Source organism: Trichosurus vulpecula, chromosome 1 (genome assembly GCF_011100635.1).
Source record: "Trichosurus vulpecula isolate mTriVul1 chromosome 1, mTriVul1.pri, whole genome shotgun sequence".
Taxonomy (NCBI): domain Eukaryota; kingdom Metazoa; phylum Chordata; class Mammalia; order Diprotodontia; family Phalangeridae; genus Trichosurus; species Trichosurus vulpecula.
This window is the reverse complement of record NC_050573.1, coordinates 425,649,541-425,671,525: the sequence shown is the minus strand read 5'-3', so window position 1 is coordinate 425,671,525 and position 21,985 is coordinate 425,649,541. Positions and strand designations below refer to the sequence as shown.

General features: G+C 40.1%; 1 protein-coding gene across 1 annotated transcript in view; it reads left to right on the top strand.

Moving 5' to 3' along the window:
• The first annotated feature begins 409 nt into the window (after window positions 1–409).
• The window catches only part of ELOVL7 (ELOVL fatty acid elongase 7), a 106,253-nt gene continuing 84,677 nt past the window's right edge, over window positions 410–21,985 (top strand). Inside the window, exon 1 of the mRNA XM_036767318.1 lies at window positions 410–556. The gene's annotated coding sequence lies outside the window, so the exon portion shown is untranslated. The remainder of the gene's footprint in view (window positions 557–21,985) is intronic.

The following is a 21,985-nucleotide window of genomic DNA, read 5'->3' as shown; positions in this document are numbered from 1 at the left end:
GTCTAGCTGAAGGCCTGCCACAGGCCCCACTCTCTGCCTGTTCACTTTGGAGCTTGGGGTCCCAGGAGGTCTCTCTCTCTGTCTCTCTCACTCTGTACCTGGCCGCGCCCGGCAAGCCGGGCTGGGCTGTACCGCCCCAGTTGTCACGCTACTGGGGTGGGAGGGAGGGCAGGGCAGGCGACTTCCTCGGTTGACTTTTCTCCTCCCCTTTTTTCTTGTTCTTTTTTTTTCTCTCGCTGGTCTTCTGTGAGGGCAGCAGGGGCCGCTGTGTGGAAGTCGGCTGAGCAAATCCCTTAAATCCGGTGGTGTGCGCTCCGCCGCGCTTCCCTCCGGCTCTGCCTCGGTTCCCAAGACTAGCGCTCGGCCCCCGTGTCCTCCCCTCTGCGTCCCGCTCCGCTCCACCCAGCGCCAGACAGTGAGTGCTACGCTCTCTTGGGTGGTAAACGAACTTTCTCCGGGAGCGGAATCTCCCTCCAAGGTTTGGGATCTGGGCGAGGTATCGGGAGAGGAGGTGACCAGAGTAATCTGGAGGAACCTGAAATCTCTGAGAATCCAGGTGCACTGGGACTGGGATGCCTGGGTTTCGGGGTGAATAGGAATGGGACCCCAGCACCAGGATGGGAGCCACCATTTAATACGGCTTTGAAATGAGAGGCGGCCCTTCTCTCAGCTGAAAGTCCCGTAGTGCTGCTGCCTTGCAGGGTGGGGTTGGGGAACCGGGCGGGGAGGTGGGCAAACCGTCATTTGTGGCGCACGCCAGCTCTCTTCTCTTGCTCCTCTCGTTACTGTCCCAAGAGAGTTAGTTGACAGATTGATGTTGTTAGTACACCTCCGCTGGAGGGGAACCTAGTAAGAAGTTCTCTTGGTTCCGGGATGGCAGGTTTCGCCCTCTGTGGAGTGCCCCCGCACGGCGCCTGCACCAGGCTTCCAACCGCGTGGATCCCGGGAGAGGAAAGGCGCTCAGTAGGTTTTGCCCTTGAAGTACAGAGGTCGTCATAATTTCACCGTACTAATGACGGGCACACTCTTGCTCTCACTTTTGCCCCTAAGTGTGAGCTCTCTGGATTGTCAGAATTCCCTAGCTTCCTTCCTTTTCCTGGTCCTTTTGTGTTCCGGCAGCCTGGAATCCACTTTGGGCGTTGCACTTGGCGCCGAGTACTGTTTCTTTGGCTCCCCGAACTGCATCCTGTACTGGTAGCTTTTGCTGGTCGGAGAGAAGGATGATCATGAGTAGTTTTTACTTGTAAAACTGGTCATGCCGGAGATGGGAAATAGGAAAAGAGTTGGTGCTTTTTTTCTTCCAAGTTCTTGGATAAGGAAAAGTGCCCTTCTAGTCATCCAACTTCGACTTCGTTAAATATTAAGTGTCTACTACGTGCAGAGCATTGTCTTAGGTGCAGTGGAAGAATGCAATGCGTATAAAAATACAATGAGTCTTTGAGAAACTAACAATCCAGTTGCCTAAACCAAGTACTCAAAACAACTTAAAACCTTTCCCCAAAGAAGTATTCCTCCCCCTTGGGTCTTTCTCTCTGCCCTAAACTTGCTGATGTCTCTCTCTGCTATCTTGGCTATATTTTCCCTTGGTCCTTATTATATCATTCTGTTACTCTACTCCCTGAGATAAATTGATGGGAAGCACTTTGTAAACCTTAAAGGGATATATGACACATGTGTTTTTATTTGCCACAAACTTTCTTTAAAAAGAATGTTCTGTACTTGGGGCTCACTCTAATTTTCTTAACACATTTTATCTTCATCCCCTTGAAGTCTGGCTTCCTGTTCCAACCCTATTGGAATTGCTCTCTCCAAGGTCACCAACCACTTTGCTTATTGCCAAATCAAGTGGCCTTTTTCTTAATTCTCTTTGTTGACCTCCCTGCTGTTTTAAAAACTATTAATTCTCTCTTTCTTCTCTTCCTTTGGTTTCTCCTTTTGTGGTTTCCCAAAACAACTATTTTGTTTCCCTTTCTAGTTGTTTGGATGTTCTACTCTATCTCTTTGCCTGGCTTCATTCTTCCCCCCCACCCCCTTCCTTCCTGGATTCATATAGTCCAAGACTCAGGCAACTGTTACAGGCTTTCTCTTTGTATGTTCTTTCTCTGTGGTAGTGTCATCCAAGTTCATGATTTCAACTGTCTCTTCTTGATAGTCTTCTTATTTACCTTTGCTGCCTTGATTTCCCTCCTGAATTACACCACAGTATCTCCAGTTGCCTTCTGGAAATTTCAATTTGGATTGTTCCAGTATCAACCTTTATGAAATAGAATTCCATTCATCTTTCCTCTCAGAACAAACTTCCTCTCTGGACTCCATATTCCTCAGTGGCCCTACTTATTATTCTCACAATTACCAACATGTGAAAGCTCGGAGCCATCTTTGACTCTTTCTGTTACCTTAGTCTGCTCCCCCATACCTCATCTCCAATTATCTAAGTCCTGTTGATTCCATTGCAATGTCTCTTGCATCCACTCTTCCCTTTTCTACTATTCCTACCCATTATATTACTACGCTAATCACCTTGAACCTGAACTGTTTCAATACTCTTGTAATTGGTCTCCCAGCCAGTAGTTTTTCCCATTCCAATCTATCCTGATCATCACTTCTAGACCATTTGAAAACCAGATTTGTACATGAAACTCTCCTGCATTAAGAAGTCTATTATCTCTACATCCTACAGAATAAAGTCCAAACTCCATAGCTTCATGTTCAAGGAACTTCAAAATATGGCTTTAATATCCCTTTCCTACCTCATCTCCCACCTCACTCTTATTTGGACCCTCCTCTCCAGGTAAATTGGCTTATAATATTGCCTGTACTGTTGACTCCTTTCTTCTTGATACCCTCTTCTCCCTATACTCTCCTAACACTGCTCTCTTTCTTAGATGTCTACCAGCTTCATCTTTGGCTAATTCTTCCTCCCACCAATTAACCATGGGTGTCCCTCAAAAATTCTACCTTTAACTCTCTTTTCTTTCCCTTAGTAATTACATCCACTCCCATTCAGCTTACCAGACACTTATTGAATGTCTATTATGTTCTAGGCACTGGTGCTAGGAGATGGAGACAAAGAGCTAAACAGTCCCTGTCCTCAAGGAACTTACATTCTACGTGGGGCTATAATGTGAACACAAGTAACAAGGAGCTTACATTCTACATGGGGGATATAATGTGAACACAAGTAATAACAAGAATACATAAAATAAAAATAATTTCAAGAGGGAAAGGGTGCTAATAACTGGGGTTATCAAAAGAAACCTGCTACAAGAGTGGTACTTGAGCAGTGCTTTGTAGAAAGCCTTAGCATATAGAAAGGCAAAAGTGAAGTGGGATTTCATTCCCAGCAAGGGAACAGCCTGAGTTAAAGTTCAGCAGCTGGAAATGGCTCTCAAGCCAGTTTGACCGGAAAGGAGAGAGCATGAAGGGGATTCTTTCCACTATTGCTTTTATACAGATGATCCCCAGATCTGTACAGTGGATACTGGTCTCTCTTCTCGCTTTAGTCCTGAATCTCCAACTGTATGTTCAGCACCTGCATCTGTATAGCCTTCTACTACCTCAAAATGAACACATCTGAAACTAATATTCTTCTCAAAATCTTTCCCTTCTCCCAACAACCTTATTTCTAGAGCTGGCATTGCCCACCATCCTCCCAGACTCCAAATTTCAGAATCATCCTTGACTCTTCCCTCTGTCTTTGCTTCCAAATCCAGTCAGTGGCCAAGTCACATAGGTCCCCTATTCTTTAATCATGCTGTCACATCCCCAATTCAGGCCCTAATTTTCCTTTCCCAAACTATTATAGTAGCCTCTTCATTGGTCTCTTCCAATGTAATCATAATACAGCTTCCAAAATTATCTTGGAAGATTACATGCAAAGAGTACAGGTCTGATCATGTTATTCCCTTGATTAAATGCATTTCAGTGACAACAAGGGTTTTTCTTTAAGACAAAGTACAAACTCCTTAGTCTGGCAATTAAGATACTCCAAACTGGCTATAATTTACCTTTCCAGTTTTATCTTACTCTCTTTCTCTCTGTTCCAACTAAGTTTAATTGCTAGATATTCCCTCAAATGACTTTGAATGATCTCCTCTTCTCTAAAGGTCCAGGACTGTGATTCCAAGCCCCATTTCTTCTGCAAACATAACAAGTCACTCTACTGTGATCTATCCAGTGATCTCTAATAGCATCCAATGGCCTGTCATTGTATCTGGCAATTCTCAGATGCTGTTTAGTGTTGTGTTCTGTCTCTGCAACAGTACCATAAGTTATCTGAGGAAAAGAGGGAATCTTGGCTCTGCCACATAGAAGGAAGGAATGTAGTCATATCATTTAACCCTGATGGCTTCACATTCCTCCTCTGTAAAATTACTGTGTTGAGCTAAAATGATAGATTCATAGATCATCAGGACCTAGAGGGATGTTAGAGATCATTGAGTCTAACCCACATCATTTTACAGAAGAGGAAACTGAGGCTTGTCCAAAGTTCATTTTGGTGAGTGACAGAGCTAGGTCTCCCTAAGGAGGCTAGGACATGTGGTATGACTTCACCAAAGTTAACACAGGTGGTCAGTAGCAGAACTGGAACTGGAACCTGGTTCTTCTATCTAGTCCACTCTGCCATTTTGAGATTCTCTGATCCTTAGGACCTGGTGTAGTATCTTATGAATAATTAGTGTGCCATAAATGTTTATAGATGATGAAGGACAAATTAATGTTCTCCAGGAAATGTATTGAGGGAAGTCACTTAGGGTTGAGAATGGAAAACTTCCTGAAAGATGAGGATTTTAGTCCAGGTTTTGGAGGATATGAGGAACATGTATTTGGGTTTGGAGTGGAGCTTGGGAAAAAGGAAAGCATTGGGTGTAGAGAAAATGGCCTACAAGGAGAGAATGATAAAGTCACTTGTAATCCATGGGCCACCAGACCAGTCTAGCTGAAAGTGGGTCCTTTTAAAAGAATAATGAACAGAGAGGGAGAGGTCAATTGTAGAGGACTTTGGCAATTAAATTGATGAGTTTTGTTTGGATAATAACTAAAATGGAACCACACTAATTTCTTGAGTTAGGGAGTTACTGAAAGCTATGGAAAAGATTATTGTGGAAGGCATAAGAGGAATGAATTGGAACAGGGAGATCAGGAAGGAGTCTTACTACTTCTAGGCATGAGGCCCAATGTGGGCCTGATCTAGATCTGAGAAAGTGGAGAAAGAGTTGGCCAACACCAGTTAGTGAGTCAATAAACATTTATTCGGTGCCTGAAATCAGCCAGGCACTGTGCTAAGCACTGAATATACAAAAGCAAGGCAAAAGACTGTCCCTGCCCTTGAGGAGCAGACAATCCGATGGAGGAGTCAACCTGCAAAACAACTGTGCAAGTAAGCTATATACATGAACAACAGAGAGAATGCATAAGAATAAGGAAGAATTGGGAAAGGCTTTCTATAGGAATCCAGGAGGCAGAGATGAGGAGGGAGAGCATCTCATGTATTAAGAGCCTCAGCTGCTCTAAAGTTGCTTTGTGTAATATACTGCCCTTTTCATATTGGAAATTTTTATTAACTATAAAGGGGGTGGAAAGACGTTTTTTATTTTATTTAATTTTACTTTTATGGAGTAAAACAAGCATTTCCATGAACATAGTTTAATAAAAAAAGATTGCACATAAAACTGCATGTCTATTATGTATAACTTGCTATTCCTTTTAAATGTATAATAAAGTTATCATGTACATTTCTTTTTTCTTTTTTTCCTTTCCTTCCCTCACGGATGGCTACCATTGTCAAACAGTATATGTATATATATATATATATATATATATATATATATATATATATGCATACACACACACATATATACATATATACATACATATACATATATGTGTGTATATATACACACATGTATGGTGTGTGTGTGTGTAAAATTATTCTGTACATACTTCCATTTATCAGTTCTTTCTCTGGATGCATAGTGTCTTTCTTCATATGTCCTTTATAGTTAATTTGGATATTTAGGATACTCAGAATGGCTTATTTGCTCAGTCATTCTTAAAATAATATTGCTGTACTGTATACAATGTTCTCTCGGTTCTGTTCATTTTGCATTTGCATGAGAAACACGGCTGAAAGCAGGTTAAGGAGAACACAATCTCTTAGATACGAATGTTTGAGGAGAACCCCAAATTGGATGAAAAGCATACTTCAATGGCCTGAATACTGCACGAAGGTTGCATTGCATTGTTTTCTATGAGCTTATTATTAACATATGATTTTTTTCATGGTTTTAAAAGTTATAACTGAGGAAAATATCCACAATAGAACTGTTTGGGGACTGCTGTATAATAATTATTTATGTTATACCTGATAGACATGTGAGTTTGGAGTTTTTCGTCCTCAGTTAGACTGACCCCTATTTTTGAAGAGGCCCTGATCTGAAGCATTAGAAACCAGATCAGAGGAAACCAAAAGGGAAGATGTGGTCACCACATGAGGAGACAGAAAGAGTGGGGACTGCCCCAGCTGTTTGAAATTAGTAGAGCAGAGTGTAATAAGGAGACTAGTTACTTTAGGTAGAGTTTGATGAGAGCTGATTGAGGCCAGTCAAGTTGATCAGTCAACAAGCAACCACTCCAGAATCTTTGCCAAGAAAACCCTGAAAGGGATCACGGAGAGTCAGACACGACTGAAAAGTGACTGAACAATAACTGTGCGAAGTGTTGGGACTATAAAGAAAGGGGGGGGAGCCCACCCCAATCCCCCCCCCCAAGAAAAAACCCAGCTTCTACTCTTAAGAAGCTCACAGTTTAATGTAAACAGGATAAATTGTAGATCATCTTAGAAGCCACTAGCATTAAAGGTGATAGTGACTGGCTCTATATTTATTTTTGGGAAATCATTGATGTAGAGAGTTTTGTAGCTGCTAGAAGCTCTCTGATGGAATTAGGCTTTGGCTGTGTGAAGAGTTGGCTAGGCTTGCCTGTGTTGCTCTTAAGAACCATCTATAGCTTGAGAGAAAAATGCCGTTAGAACCAACTTTTGATGTGTGGGGCCAGGGAAAGAGGTATTGTCATAATGCCGCGGACTTGGAAGATCAGGAAGGTAGTGTCGACACTTATACTGATAGTGATATTTCAGAGGTAGAAAAATCTTGTCTGTTTGCATGTATGTGTATTTTGTGTAGGTACTACTGGCTTTTATTATTCTGTTCTGTTCAAGCTAATGCTTGTCTAGGACTACGCTGACTAGACACTGTGACAGACTGTTCAAAATAATTTTACAATGTGCTTTTTCTAGAGAAGTGGTGTCAAACTCAAATAGAAATGGGGTCACTAACCTGTACCTGAGGCTCCCTTCAGGCACATATTGGCTTAGAAAACCACACATAGACATGATCTATATTTTGTTGTATTTTTATTTATTTTGTTAAATAATTCCCAATTATCTTTTAATCTGGTGTAGTGGCCCTGCCCTGCGGTTGACAACCACTGTTCCAGAGCACAGAGGTTGGAGACTTGGCTCTGGCTCTCACAAGCTGGGTGACGCTGAGCAATTCACTTACTCTCTCTGAACCTCAGCTTCTTCACCTGTGAAATGGGGATGATAATATACTGCTCACATCATAGATGAAGGAGGAAAATATGGGAAAATGCTTTGAAACTTGTCCCCGCCCCCATACCTGGAATGTTCTTCCTCTTCACCTCCACCTCCTGGTTTTCCTGACTTCCTTTGAATCCCAGCTAAAATCCTTTCCCCAATCCCTCTTAACTCTAGGACCTTCTCTTTGTTGATTATCTCCATTTTTTCCTGTACCTATGCTTGTGTCTAGTTGTTTTCATGTTGTCTTCCCCGTGAGCTGGGGGTTTGAGCTACTTGGGAGTAGCAACTCTGTGTGGGAGTGTGTGTGTGTATATGTGTGTGTGTGTGTGTGTGTGTGTGTATGCTCGATATTTTGGTTTTTGTTTTTGCCTTTTCTTTATATCTCCAGCACTTAGCACAGTGCTTGACACATAGTGGGGGTTGGAGGGGAAGGAAACAAACATGTTTTAATCACCTGCTAGGTGACAGGCACTATGCTATGCACTAGACAAACATTATCTTCTTTGATAGTAGGTGCTTGTTAGAAATAGGCTTGACACTGAATTCAGGTATCAAGGGCAATTTATTATTATTGAGGAATCCAAAGGAATTGGTAAACGTTCCTGGCCAGGAGCAGACTCCACCCTTCTTTAGGAAGAGGGAGTGGAGAGTACAGGAGTGAGACCAACTTTATTCTGTTAGACCAACATAGATCGATGCACCATCAGCTCAGCACCTCCCTTCAGAGAACAGATTGGTCCGCTCCATTCTAGGTCACAATCTTCCCTATACACCCCCAACATGCAACTCCTTGGCATGTTCCCCCCCTCCTCAACATATGTCCCACGTTCAAAAATGGCTGAAAACTCCTCGCTGTGGGTGTGTGAGGTAATATTCAATTAGCCAATTAAGCAGGCATGGTAGCCATTTGACCCTGTTCTCTCTTCAACCCTGACCATTATCTGCCAGTTTAGACCAGTACATCCTGAGTCTGAGGCATCCACCAAAACCACAAAGTTGATTCGGATTGGTTGAGGGCTCTCATCCTGGTTAATATTTACTCCTTCTTTGTTTCAACTGACACTTAATTATTCTGTGGAACTCAATTAACTCTTCTGTGGAAACCTAAAACTTTTACCCATCTCTCACACACTTAATAAATGATTAATGACTAAAGTGACTCTCTTAATGGACCTAGAGTCCAGTCAGATCCAAGAAGACCTGAGTTCAACTGTGGGCTTAACTTACTTCCTAGCTACGAGACCTTGGGCAAAACATTTGTCACTGCCTGAATTTCCTCGTCTATAAAATGGGGATAAGAATAGCATCTATCTCCCGGGGTTGGTAAGAGGATCAAATGAGATACTTATAAAGTGCTTTGCAAACTTTGAAGTGCTATAAATTCTAGCTATTATTATTACTGCCTATGTTAATAACTACTACGTCAAAGTACCCTGGAAATCTGAGCTATTATTATTAGTTGGGGATACAGGAGTTCCATATCTAGAAGTATTAGTAAACATAATTAAATAGGAAAATGTATGGTATTTATAATAAATACATGGAAGATGATAAATGAGGAAAAATCAGCACGGGCTTGACTCTTCTGTAAAGGCTTAATGGAAATGGGACCTAAGGTACATTTTGTATTTTTTAGTTGCAGGATGGCAGGATTGGTAGAATAGAATGGATGAAATAGTTCATTTTTAAATTAAAATTTCAAATATTTTTAGTATACCCATTAAGTGTCAGTATCAGAATTTGAACACAGGTTGTTTTTACTCTCCAGATCTCGCTGTACTTTACTAAACTGCCTCTCGTAAATACAAAGATCCTGAAATGATGCTATGCCTGTTCTTCAGATGGATCTAAGGATAAACTTGATTTACTAATTTTTAGGATGAATTATGGGCATTTGGAGTCCATACCTCCATTCTCACAGTTAGCTCATCTTTCTGCTAAGATGGACCAGTAGGGACAAGACCAGTTATGGCTGCTAGAGACCTAGTCCTGCTCTCTAAGGATATAAGGAAATTTACCCTGCTCTATCTAGCGGAGCTTTGGCTGGGGGAACTTTTCCTTAATGCCCCTCTTCTCCTCTTTTTGTGCCAAAACTAGAGGTTGGAGGTGGTACAGTGGAAAGAGTGCTGGATTGGGAGTCAGAGAGCAATTTTTAAATTGACCTGTATTCAAATTCTGATTCTTTTACCTAAACTCTCAGCTGTGATCTTGGGCAAGTAGTAACATCTCAATTACCTCATATATAAAATAAGGGTATTAGATGACAGTTTCTTTCAGCAATAAATCTATGATCCATATATTATGTTTTTTTTGACACATCTGACATTTTAGTCACTATTTAATTATATTTTGGCCCCATAATCCCCTCCCCCCCCACACTCCCATCTCCTTATCTGGTATCCTAGAAGACATCCCTATACCTTCCATATGCTTTCTATTCTTAGAAATAGAAGTTTTGAAAAAATAATTAAGTCCTTGGGATGCATCGTCTCCATTGATAGAGGTATGGCTGCAAAATGCATTTCACTGCATTCAGAGAAATGATAAATAAACAAAAACTTAGTAGTGTTCATTCAAATTAAGTTAAAACAATGATCTTAGATGCTCATATCTTTAATGTGAAAAAACAAACCCCCCACACAAAGAATACTTATGTTTTTTCTAATTTTTGAGAAACAAAATTTATTTAGAAAGCAAGTTTACAGGGTTAGTGACTGGTTAGCGTTAAACTTAACTACACTATACTATGCATGAGGAAAAGTCCATAAGTGTACAAGTAACAGCTGTTTGACTGGGTGTATATTTGTTTGAAAATGTTTGTTCTTCTAAAACTGGGATCCCCAGGCTAAGAATTTGCAATAAATCACTACTTACATGCAAATCATCACCACCTATGATGTATTTTGTATTAGGTTTAATTTGTACCAAGTTTAATTAATTTGTGAGTGACTGACCTTGCAATCTTTCTCTGAAATATTTCCTAATTTCTTTTTTGTCTATCTCCATATCTCTGTCATTATATATACATATGTAAATATGTATATATGCATGTGTATACACACATGTATACACACATATGACCTGTGATTTCACCTGTGTAGAGAACTTTCCATGTAGAAATTCCCTTCACTGATACATATCTGTAACTCTAACTTAGAGCCTCAGAGAATTGTCTAGGGACAATGAGAGGTTATATGACTTGCCTAGGGTCAAGTGACTAGTACTTATCAAAGACTGGATTTAGGGCTTAAGTCTTCCTGGCACCAAGGCTATACTCCACATTGTTTCTCTCATTTGTATTTAACAAATACACATAAAACAATTGGGGGATATTTAATATATGTATGTGTATACACATATTTTCTTTTTATTTAGAGGAAATTCTGTAAGTTCCTTTGAGGACAGTCTTATTCATTCCTTACATTGCCTTACATGCTGGAAATGCTCAATAAATAAGTGAATAGAGGACAATAAGAAGTCTGAGTTATGGAACCATTTGCAGCACAGATAAAAATGTGTCAAGGACTGACTTTAATATTAATCTCTACAGGAAAGATCTCGTGAGTTTTTTTAAATGTGTTTGCTGTTCTTCACATTAATTTCATGCTTTTTCTTTAGAAAAGTTTTTCTTCCAAAGCCTCCATTTCTTATTTCTACACACACACACACACACACACACACACATACACACACATACATGTATACGCACACACATACACAGATACATACACACAAACCCACACTCACACGTGCACACACTTGCGTATCTACACATACTCACACTCAGATGAACATACATACATACATACACATATCCACACTCACATGCATAGACACACATACACATGTACACAGTTTTTTTCTGGATTTGTAACATGAATCTTAGATTTAAAGAAGGATCTCCTGAATATATCTGGATTCTGACCCAGATTCTGCCTTCTCTGTGACTTTGGGTGACATAGTGAAGTTCCTTGATTTCTTTTTGCCTTATTTTCCTGGATTGTAAAATGAAGGCATTGGAGCAGATATTCTCCAAGACCCTTCTAGCATGAATATGTTTTCTGATCCTACCTAGAGCGCCACTAGCGGGGTTCCAGAGTTTGGGGCAGGACAGCCTAGTACAATCCTTACTCTTAAAGTCTTCCTTTTGTCATAACCCAGTTCTTCCATTAGGGCACACTCCTTCCCCAAAGCAGAATGTTCATTCTCTTTACTACAGCAGACAGTGTCTAAAGTTGCTGGTTACAGGTTGGTGTGCCTCTTTCTCTTTTTCCCTTTCACTATCTTGTTCCTACCTTTCTAGGGCTGGCAGCCAACTCTGTGGTACTTAGTTTGTCTTTGGGCCCAAAGTCACTTAGGTCTTGAAAGGGAAGCTCCACCAGAAAGCAAGCGCTAATAGTAATTACTACACTTCACTCATTTGCAAATTATGTTGTATTTTCTCTCACAATGAACTTGCCTCTAAACTTAGATACCTTCTTGCATTGTCTTGTAATTCCTCCCGACACTTTTGTTGAAGCAGCTGCCGAAAAGAAACAAATTTTATGGATAGGTGACCTCTAATCAAATTTCTTGCAATTACCCAAGTTCCTTGGGTGTGAGGGGGTGGGTGAGAGAGGCAATATCATTGTTTTTAGTAAATGAGATCAAGAAGCTGGAGGATTAATGAATTTAGCAGAGAACCAGGACTCAGGCAATCAAAAGAGAGAAAAGGTATATAAAGTAAAAAAAGTAAAAAAAAAGTAAAATATGGTACTTAACATTAATATTAACTATAGATATATTTTTGAACATTTGTTTTAGAAGACTGCTCATGCCCGTGCCTTTTGAGGACTTTTATATTCTAGGTGTTCCATCTCTCATTTTACTTGTAGCTCTGTGTCTGTTTAAAGCTGTTCTCATGGCTTGAGAAATTTAAAACTTGAAACAGTAGTTACTTATACCATTTAAGTGGCTAATTAAAGAGCCGTTATGATTTGCATCTACCTATACCATTGATCAATCAACCTTATTTTTAATATTTCCCCCCATCAGTTCATATAAGTGATCATGGCTGCTTACCTACCTCACATTTTAGGCATTTAGTTAATATCTATCGATTTATTTTAAATTTTTTTTACAGTATCTTCATTTCCAAATCTATAACTCTCCCCTCCCTTACATAGAGAGCCCTCCCTGGTAAGAAAGAACAAAAAGGAGAGGGAGAGAGGCATTTCAGCAAAACTAGCCAACACATCACCTGAATCTGATAGTATATGGAATGTTCCATACCCATGGTCCCTCAACTTCAGCAAAAAGGGAAGGAGGTGCATTTTCTCCCGTCTTTGGTGCTGAACGTGATCATTTTGATCATATAACGTTTAGTTTTGTTTTTGCTGTTGTCACTGTGTCTGTTATGGGTTCTGTTTGTTTTACCTCAGAAATCTAAGTGGCACAGGAGATAGAACTCCCGGCCAGGAGTTAAGACCTGAGTTCAAATCCAGCCTCAGACACTTACTAACTGTGTGACATGAGCAAGTCACTTCTCAGTTTGTCTCAGTTTCCTTATCTGTAAAATGGGGATAATAATAGCACCTACCTCCCAGGGTTGTTGTGAGGATCCAATGAGAGAGTGATTGTCGAGTGCTATTATTTGTTAGCTATTACCTTTCCATGCATCTCTGTATTCTTCATAGTTGTTATAACTTATGGAGCAGTAATATTCTGTTACATTCAAGTATTTGTTTAGACATTTTCTAATTAATGGACACCTACTTTGTTTCCAGTTGTTTGCTACTACCAGAAGTTCTGCTATAAATGTTTCTGTATATATATTTCTGTCTTGTATGCCTAGCTTTGGGATCTCTTGACCAAAGGACATGTGTATTTTCCTCACTTTCTTAATATAATTTCAACTTGCTTTCCTGAATGGTTAGACCAATTCACAGCTCAGCCTACAGTGTATTTGGGTGCCTGTTTTTTTCTACAACCCCTCCAACATTGACTGTTCCTATCTTTTGCCATTTTTGTCAACTTGCTGGGGTGAAGGTTAAACCTGAGTTTTATGAATAGCACTTCTCAGCAGGTGGAGTCTTTGGGTTTGTCAAACAGTAGATTACTATAGTCATTCACTACTGTGTCTTGTATGAATACCATTTCTCTTATTATTAGGAATTTGAAGCATTTTTTCCTATGAGTTCAGCTTTTGCATTTCTTCTTCGGAGAACTGTTGGTTCATATCTTTTTACCCCTTATTTATTAGAGAATGTGATGACTACTTAAAAAACCAAACTCTAATAAGTACTTTGAGAAGTTCATGGGGATGAATAATTTCTTCTGAATGACCCCCTTTGTCCCTTTTAAAATGTAAATTAGGATATACTTCAAACATTGTTAACAGAAATAACTGACATTTTGATAGCCCTGCATAACATGATATCCTTTCAACCTCAGCATTGATACTGAGATAGGTTTTGTAGGTGCTATTATGCCCATCCTTCAAGTGATAAAATTGAGGCCGAAAGAGATTAAATAAATTCCTCCAAGGTTACACCAGTACCTTGGAGACAGGAAATAGACAAAGTTCTTCCCAATTTCAAGTCCCTTACTCTACCACCCACTAACAAACACTCATAACCTTCTAGATGAACAAATTGAAGAAGACATCAAAAACTACATGATTCATTTGAAATATAGGTGTCTATTTTTAAAGGTATGCTTTACTTTAAAATGGACCAATTCTTTGTTTTTGAAGGAACTGTGTCTACTTGAAAATCAGACCACCTTGTGATATAAGCTCCTCTGCATGTTAATCATTCAAACATTCAACCATTCTGTGAATGTGGTGATATGTAAGGACTTTTTCTTTTTCCTCTGGTTCTAATAATTTGGAGTAGGAATATATTAGGCCAAAATGCAAGTTCTCCTTTTTAGATTATGTTTTTGTTTAGTATACTGGTGACTTTTAGATTTAATAAAGTGCCAGGATACAGATCCCTTTAGGGAGGTTAGAACGGGTTCCTATCTGATTTTAATGAGTAGCATAAGAATTGAAGCCAAAAATGAGCATTACGGCATTAGCTAAAGTCTTTAAACTTGAAAAATTCCTCAAGACTTTGAACCAATGTGAGTGAAGCTGGCAACCGGAATCTTTCATACCATTCCTAATTCTAGACACACAAACAATTAAGTGGCCTTTGTTTAAGGCATAATAAGCTCCTGTTTTCTAGCTTGACAGGAATAACTTACAAGAACAGATCAAGGTTATACAGTGGGATGATAAAAAGGACAGAGGTACAAATAAGTTGTACCTCCTAAATTCCCTTAACCTGTTTCTGAGTCTCTATGACCGATGGTATTTTTATTTTTAAAGATTGATAGAATCACAGAGTATTAGAGCTGGAAGGAACCTGAAAGATCACCTGGCTGCACATGCTTCTTTTATAGGTGAGAAAATCAAGTCCCTGAGAGGAGTACCTTACCCAAGGTTCATGTAAGTGAATGTAAGGTAGGGAATAGAAATTGGGGATCGTATACCACAGCTCACTGTGGTTGCCATGACATCATAGAGAGGTTTGTTTATTCTCACATTCAATCTCACTTTCTGTTTTTCTTCCTTTATCCCTCATTCATTCTTTCTCACTTGGCACATAGTAAGTAAATGTTTATTAATGAATTGGATTAGGCTTTAATAAGTATTTTCTAGAGGTCAGTCAACAAGCATTTATTAAACATTACTATGTGTTTAGACATTGTGTTGAGCTCAGGAGAAAGAAAGAAGAACATGGATAGAAGTATAGGACAGACAAGCTAGCTTAGCTGAAGCAGCAGGGCTACCCTGAGGGAGAGACAGGAGGCACCAGGTATAAGGGAAGGTCAAGCTACCACCACCACCTTGACCACCGTATCCCTTCAGACCTTGAGGGAGACAGCTCAAGACCCTGAGTTGAGAGCCTTGAAAATAGCAGTGTCCACCAAACCATCATACCTGCCTCCAGCACCCCACCCCCCACAGCCATCAATGAAGCGAGGGACCAATGTGGAGAGAAGGCCCATCTTTCTTATCATCTGCTGCTGCTGCTGCTATTCAGTTGTTTCAATCGTGTCTGACTCTTCATGACCCCAGTTGAGGTTTTCTTCGCAAAGATACTTGAGTGGTTTGCCATTTCCTTCTCCAGCTCATTTTACAGATGAGGAAACTGAGGCAAACAGGGTTAAGTGATTTGCCCAGGGTTGCACAACTAGTAAGTGGCTGAGGCCAGATTTGAACTTAATTCTTCCTGAATCCAGCCCCAGTATTCTATCCACTGTGCCACCTAGCTGCCATACCAGCACTAATAACAATTGCTGACCAATTGCCATCATCTGGCAGACAAGTGCAGAAACCCTGCTGTGACTACTGATCCTGCTTCCTGTATAGCCCTCAGTCATCACTGGGGAGAAGTGTAGGATGCAATTTCTGTAAAGAAGGAGCCAACCATATCCACTAACTGCCTACCAATTGCAACTTACAGGAAGGGCAAGCCAGCCTAGGTACCTTAGTATCCCTTAGAGAGAGACAAGAAGTTAGCAGCTACCAGGCAAGTCAAACCACCACCACCACTTCAATCACTGTCTTCCCTCAGACTCTGATGGAGTCAACCCAGAACCCAAGAACCTTGGGATTGGCAGTTCTTCCAGCCCAGTGCCCTCAGCCATCATCCTGAAAAACAGCTGCTGTGGAGATGCAGCCTGGCAACTACTCCTGAAGGTGCTGTAGCTACTAAAGACCTAGAAAAGAAAGCTCATTACTAAAATCTTCACTGGATTGTCAAATGGTTCAATATCAGAAAGTGATATGATTCTTATCAGTGAAAATGACATTAAAGAGGGGAGCTTATCATCTGCTTTGCTGCTGTATCCTAAGAACCATAGGACCTTTCCATCTGACTCCAAGCTAAACCTTCCATAGGAGCTGTTTTTTCCCATTTGCTTGTGGGCTTCTTGAGAGTAGGGATTTTCTTTTGCTTTTCTTTGTGTCCTTGGGGCTTGGCACCATTGCTTGGTACACAGTAGACACTTAATAAATACTTGTCGGATGACTGATACAAAAAGGGCAAAAATATAGTCCTTATCCTTATAGAAAATACACTCTAGTGGGAGAGGCAGCATATATAACTAGGTACATACAAAATATATACAGCGTAGATGGAAGGTTATATGAAAGGGAAAGTATTGGGGTGAGGTAGACTGGGAAAGACATCCTGCAGAAAATGGGCTTTGAGCTTAGTCTTAAAGGAAGCAAGGAAAAGGAGTTCTGTATCTTCCCAGTCTTGTTTCTGTAACTTTCACAGGAACACTCTTGACATGAGAGACTCCATCTTGAACTTATAAAAGAACCATAGGTAATCCCAATGAAGGCATGAAAGTATCATTGACAAAATTCCAACCTTCCTTACATGAAGTTGACAAGAATAGTGATTATGTTTTATATGTTACAGATAATATAACTGAGACTCAAAGAGTTTTAGTGACTGAAGTCACTCAGTGAGTCTGTGGTAGGCCCAGGATTAAAATACAAGTATCAGTCAAATTCATTGGCTAATATCAGTTAGCTAATTTAATTTTAATATTTAGCTAATTACTGCTGCTATTAGCCACTTAATCAAAGCTAGACTGATGGCTGCCTTCCTACTGGCGTAAGCCAATTAGTAGTAAAGAGACAATAAGAATAGAGATGGAATGACTTTGGGGATAAATTGAGGCAAAGCCCAGTTTGTGGATTGAGAACTTGTCCATCTTCCATGTAACATACTTTTTAAAAGACAGAGTAATAAAGCACTTTCATTTCAACCCACAACCACAACATATCCTACTGTAAATGTAAAAATATCTCTCCAGTTATGCCATTAATGAGAGAGGCCATTTAATCTACCCACATATGAAGAAGAGAACAAATAGTTGAGATCTTTTTTAATTTGTGCAGAAGTATTAACACACTGATATATAATTAAACAACCTGACCATTTCCCTAGATCAGATGGATTTTTGTTCCTAGTTTCTTTGGCAATCCACCGTATAAACTTAGAATGCTAATTTCTCTGATCTCAAATCAAAGTCCCTCTGATTTATTTCAGATGTTAATAATGGAGTTTTGGAGGAGGGACAGGGGAGAGAAGGGGCACAGAGTTCTTTTTGTGTAAACTTTATATGAAATCCAGCAGTTTGCCTTTTCTTATGGGTTTCATGATAGCATTTAACGAATACATATTTTCAAATTTGGAACTTATCAACAGTTTAGTAAAATAAAAACATAATAAGCTTATGCTCTGTTAAGCTAACAAAACGAAGCAAATCCACTTATTCACAAGGTACGTCTTTAACAGGTGAAATTGTTTTCATGCTATTAAGAGTTTCTAAGACTTTCTAGAGCAGAACTTATAGAAATTGTCCCAAATAAATAGGTATAACCATTCCCATTTTAAGACAATGGAACACAATTCCTACCACTGTGTAATTTATTGTCTAATGGGAGCAGAAACAGTAAACACAATAAATGACAGAAATAAAAAGTAAAAGATCAAACCAACTGTAGCTGTTCAGAGTTGTAACTGGAGAACATGAAACAGAAGAAATTCTCATGGGCTGAATGGATATAGGTTCAGTCATGGTAAGAGGATAGGATGGGGCAGTGTTGAGTGTCAGGCTCCAGACTTTGCTAGGGGAAAAAATGATATCAATCAACATTTATTAACCACCTGTAGGCACCATGTTAAGTGCTTGAGATACAAAAAGAGGCAAAAAACAGTCCCTACCCTCAAGGAGCTCACAATCTAATGGGAGAGGCAATATGCAACCAAATGTCTTAAAAACAAGGTATATTCAAGATAAATAGGAAATAATTAACAGAAGGAAGGCACTGGAATGAAGAGAGATTAGGAAAGTCTTCCTATAAAAAGTAGAATTTTAATTGGGACTTAAAAGAAGCCAGGAGGTAGAGTTGAGGGGGCAGGGGTGGGGGGGCATGGGGAGATTATTCCAGGCATGGGAGACAGCCAGAGAAAATGTCAAGAGTGGAAAAATGGAGTGTCTTCTTTGTGGAACAGCCAGGAGGCCAGTGCTATTGGATAGAAGAATTCACAGTGGGGTGTAAGATATGAGAAGACTGGAGAGATAGGAGGAGGGTAGGTTATAAAGGACTTTGAACACCAAATAGCATTTTGTATTTGATATTGAAGGTGATAGGGAACCACTGGAGTTTATTGAGTAGGGGGCTGACATGGTCAGACCTGCACTTCAGGAAAATCACTTTAGTAGTTGAATGGAAGCTGGGAGAGACTTGAACCAGGCAACAACAGGCTATTGTAATAGTCCTGAGGTGATGAGGGCCTGCCCCAGAGTATGACAATGTCAGAGGAGAGAAGGGGGCATATTTGACAGATGTTGCAAAGGTGAAATCACCAGGCCTTGGCCATGGATAAGATATGGGGGTAGGAGTGAGTGAAGGGCAGCAAGACGTAATTCTGGAATGAAAGGAGGCAGAAACGGGGCAGCTAGGTGGCGCAGTGAGTAGAGCACTGTCCCTTGAGTCAGGAGGACCTGAGTTCAAATCTGGCCTCAGACATTTGACACACTTACTAGCTGTGTGACCTTGGGCAAGTCACTTAACCCCAACTGGCCCTGCCTTCTCCCTTCAAAAAAAAAATTACAAAAAAAGGAGGTAGAAACAGTTACTAGTTTCAGGTCATAGTTAGGAACCAGGATATTTGTCTGTAGGAGCATGGAAAAGATTAGTATTACAGAACAGATAAGGGGCTTGTTAATTTGTCAGGCTAGAGATCAGCAGGTGAGAAAAGGATATTTGTGGTGGTAGCTGGTATTTTTAGGGTACTTTGCTCAAAGAACAAGGCCTGTGTTTAAAACTCTTTCTCTTATGGACAGCGGATTCATCCATGAATATAAGTTGCTACTGGCAATAATGAAGGATGGACATTGCTAGTGGAGTCATTGGAGTGAAGTGGAAGTAGTCCAGAGGCTAGCTTCAAGCTCTGAGTCTTGTGTGAAGTTATGGAGTGGAGGTATATAGTTTGATGGAGAGGAGGAAATTTCAGGAAGGAGAAATGATATATCATTCCTGGGTGTAGGAGAAGGGATGAATTATGAACAGAGACTAGCAAGTAATAGAGGGTAGCAGAGAGAACTGGGGGTATGACAGGTAAAGCTTCAGTGAATCACAAGATTGGATTTTTATTTTGTTCAAGAAATAATTGAATTTACTATGATATTTTTCATTCTACGGTGTTGTCTCCCCATCTTCTTCCTGACCTTTTAAAACATTTTTTGGGTATTTTTCATTTTAATAAAACATTCATTTCCAAATGTATAATTCTTCCCTGTCAAGCAAACCAGCCCTTGTAAGAAAGGAAGGAAAAAAAATGCAGTTCATCAAAACTAACAAATACATCAAATGAATTAGATCCTATATACAATGTTCCACACCCATAATTCCCCAGCTGTTCAAAGAGAAGAAAGAGGTACATTTTCTCAACTCTTCTCTGGGGTCAAACTTGATCATTATCATTACATAGTCAGTCAATCAACAGACATTTGCTAACTACCTTCCATGTGTCAGGCATTGTTGTAGGTTCTGGGGGTACAGATAAAAAGAATGAAAGAATTTCTACTCCTATGGAGCTTACATTCTATCTTGGGAAATATGTATGTGTATATATGTCAGTAAGAATTTATTAAGCTCCTACTATTTGCCAGGCACTGTGCTAAACACTGGGGTATAAAGGAAGGCAAAAGACAGTCCCTGCCCTCAAGTAGCTCACAAACTAATGGGGGAGACAACTTGCAAAAAATATGTACAAACAAGCTATAAAAAGGATAAATGTGAAATAATCTATAGAGAGAAGACTCTAGAATTAAGAGAGAGAAAGAGAGAGAGACAGACAGAATATACGCAAAACACATACAAAGTACTTAGGGAGGATGGACAATGGTGGTGACCATTGTGGTGGGGGTCAACAAAGTCTTTATGTAGAAGGTGTTGATTGAATAAAGAGAAGGAGTCTATGAGGCAGAGGTGAAAAGAGAATGTTCCATGCATTGGGGGTGATCATTATAAGGACAAGGAGACTGGAGATGGAGTGCTGTGTATGAAGAACAGAGAAGACCAGTTTGGCTGGATCATAGGGTCAGTCAAGTTGATGAGCATTTGTTAAGTGCTTATTATCATTATGCCAGGCATGGTCCTAAGTGCTTTGTATACCACAATGAAAGGCAACAACATTCCCTTTCCTTAAGGAATTCACATTCTAATGGAGGAAGCATATGTAACTACATACATACAAGATATTTACAGAATAGGCAGAAGAGGGGAAGGTACTAGTAACCAGGTGACTGGCAAAGGCCTCCTGCATGGGGTGGGATTTGAGATGAACCTTGAAGGAAGGCAAGAAAGCTAAGATGAAGAATGAGAACATTCTGGGTATGGACAGTAGTTAAGGCAAAGGTGCTGAGTTGGGATATTTGTATATGAGAATAACGAGTAGCTCAGTTTTGCTACATAGTGGAATGCCTGAATGGGCAGCTAGGTGGTGCAGTGGATAGAGTTCTGGGACTGGGGTCAAGAAGACTCATCTTCCTGAGTTCAAATCTAGCCTCAGACATTTCTTAGCTGTATGACCCTGGGCAAGTCACTTAACCCTGTTTGCCTCAGTCTCCTCATTTGTAAAATGAGTTGGAGAAGGAAATGGCAAACCACTTCGGTATCTTTGCCAAGAAAACCCCAAATGGGGTCATGAAGAGTTGGACATGACTGAAACAACTGAACAACACCAACAGAATGCCTGAGTTGAGTGAAGTATAAGAGGACTGGAAAGATGAGAGAGGAAGAGGAGAGGCAAATTTGTCTTGTCTTCATTTTCTCAATGTCCTGTGTGCACAGATGTACTCATAAAAAGATTCTGATTTCCTGTAATGGACAGTGTCACTTTTTTTCTTTTCTCCTTACTGCTTTTGGTGACATCGAGTATTCCCCTTATCTCCCTCTTCCTACTGTGGACTCCTAGAACCCAGTTTTCTGTCCCACTTCTTTCTCTTGTAGTCACAGAGTTCTTCAGAGTCTCTCTCCCACCGCTGTGATCTAAGGGATAGAGAGTTCTGCTTCTATTAGCAAGGATGAACCAGAACAGAAGAGGAATTCTGAGAGTCCCAATTTGGAACTTGACTTGGATTTTCACATAGAAAAAAGTTATAAATAAATGATTTACAAGATTATAAATCATAGCCATTACGAAGAGTGAAGGAAGGGAAGTAATGTATAATGAAGCTGGAAAGATAGGTTTCGGCCAGCTTGTAGAGGACTTTAAAAGCCTCCTCCCTCCCCCCAAAAAAGTTTATCATTTATCCTAGAGGCAATAA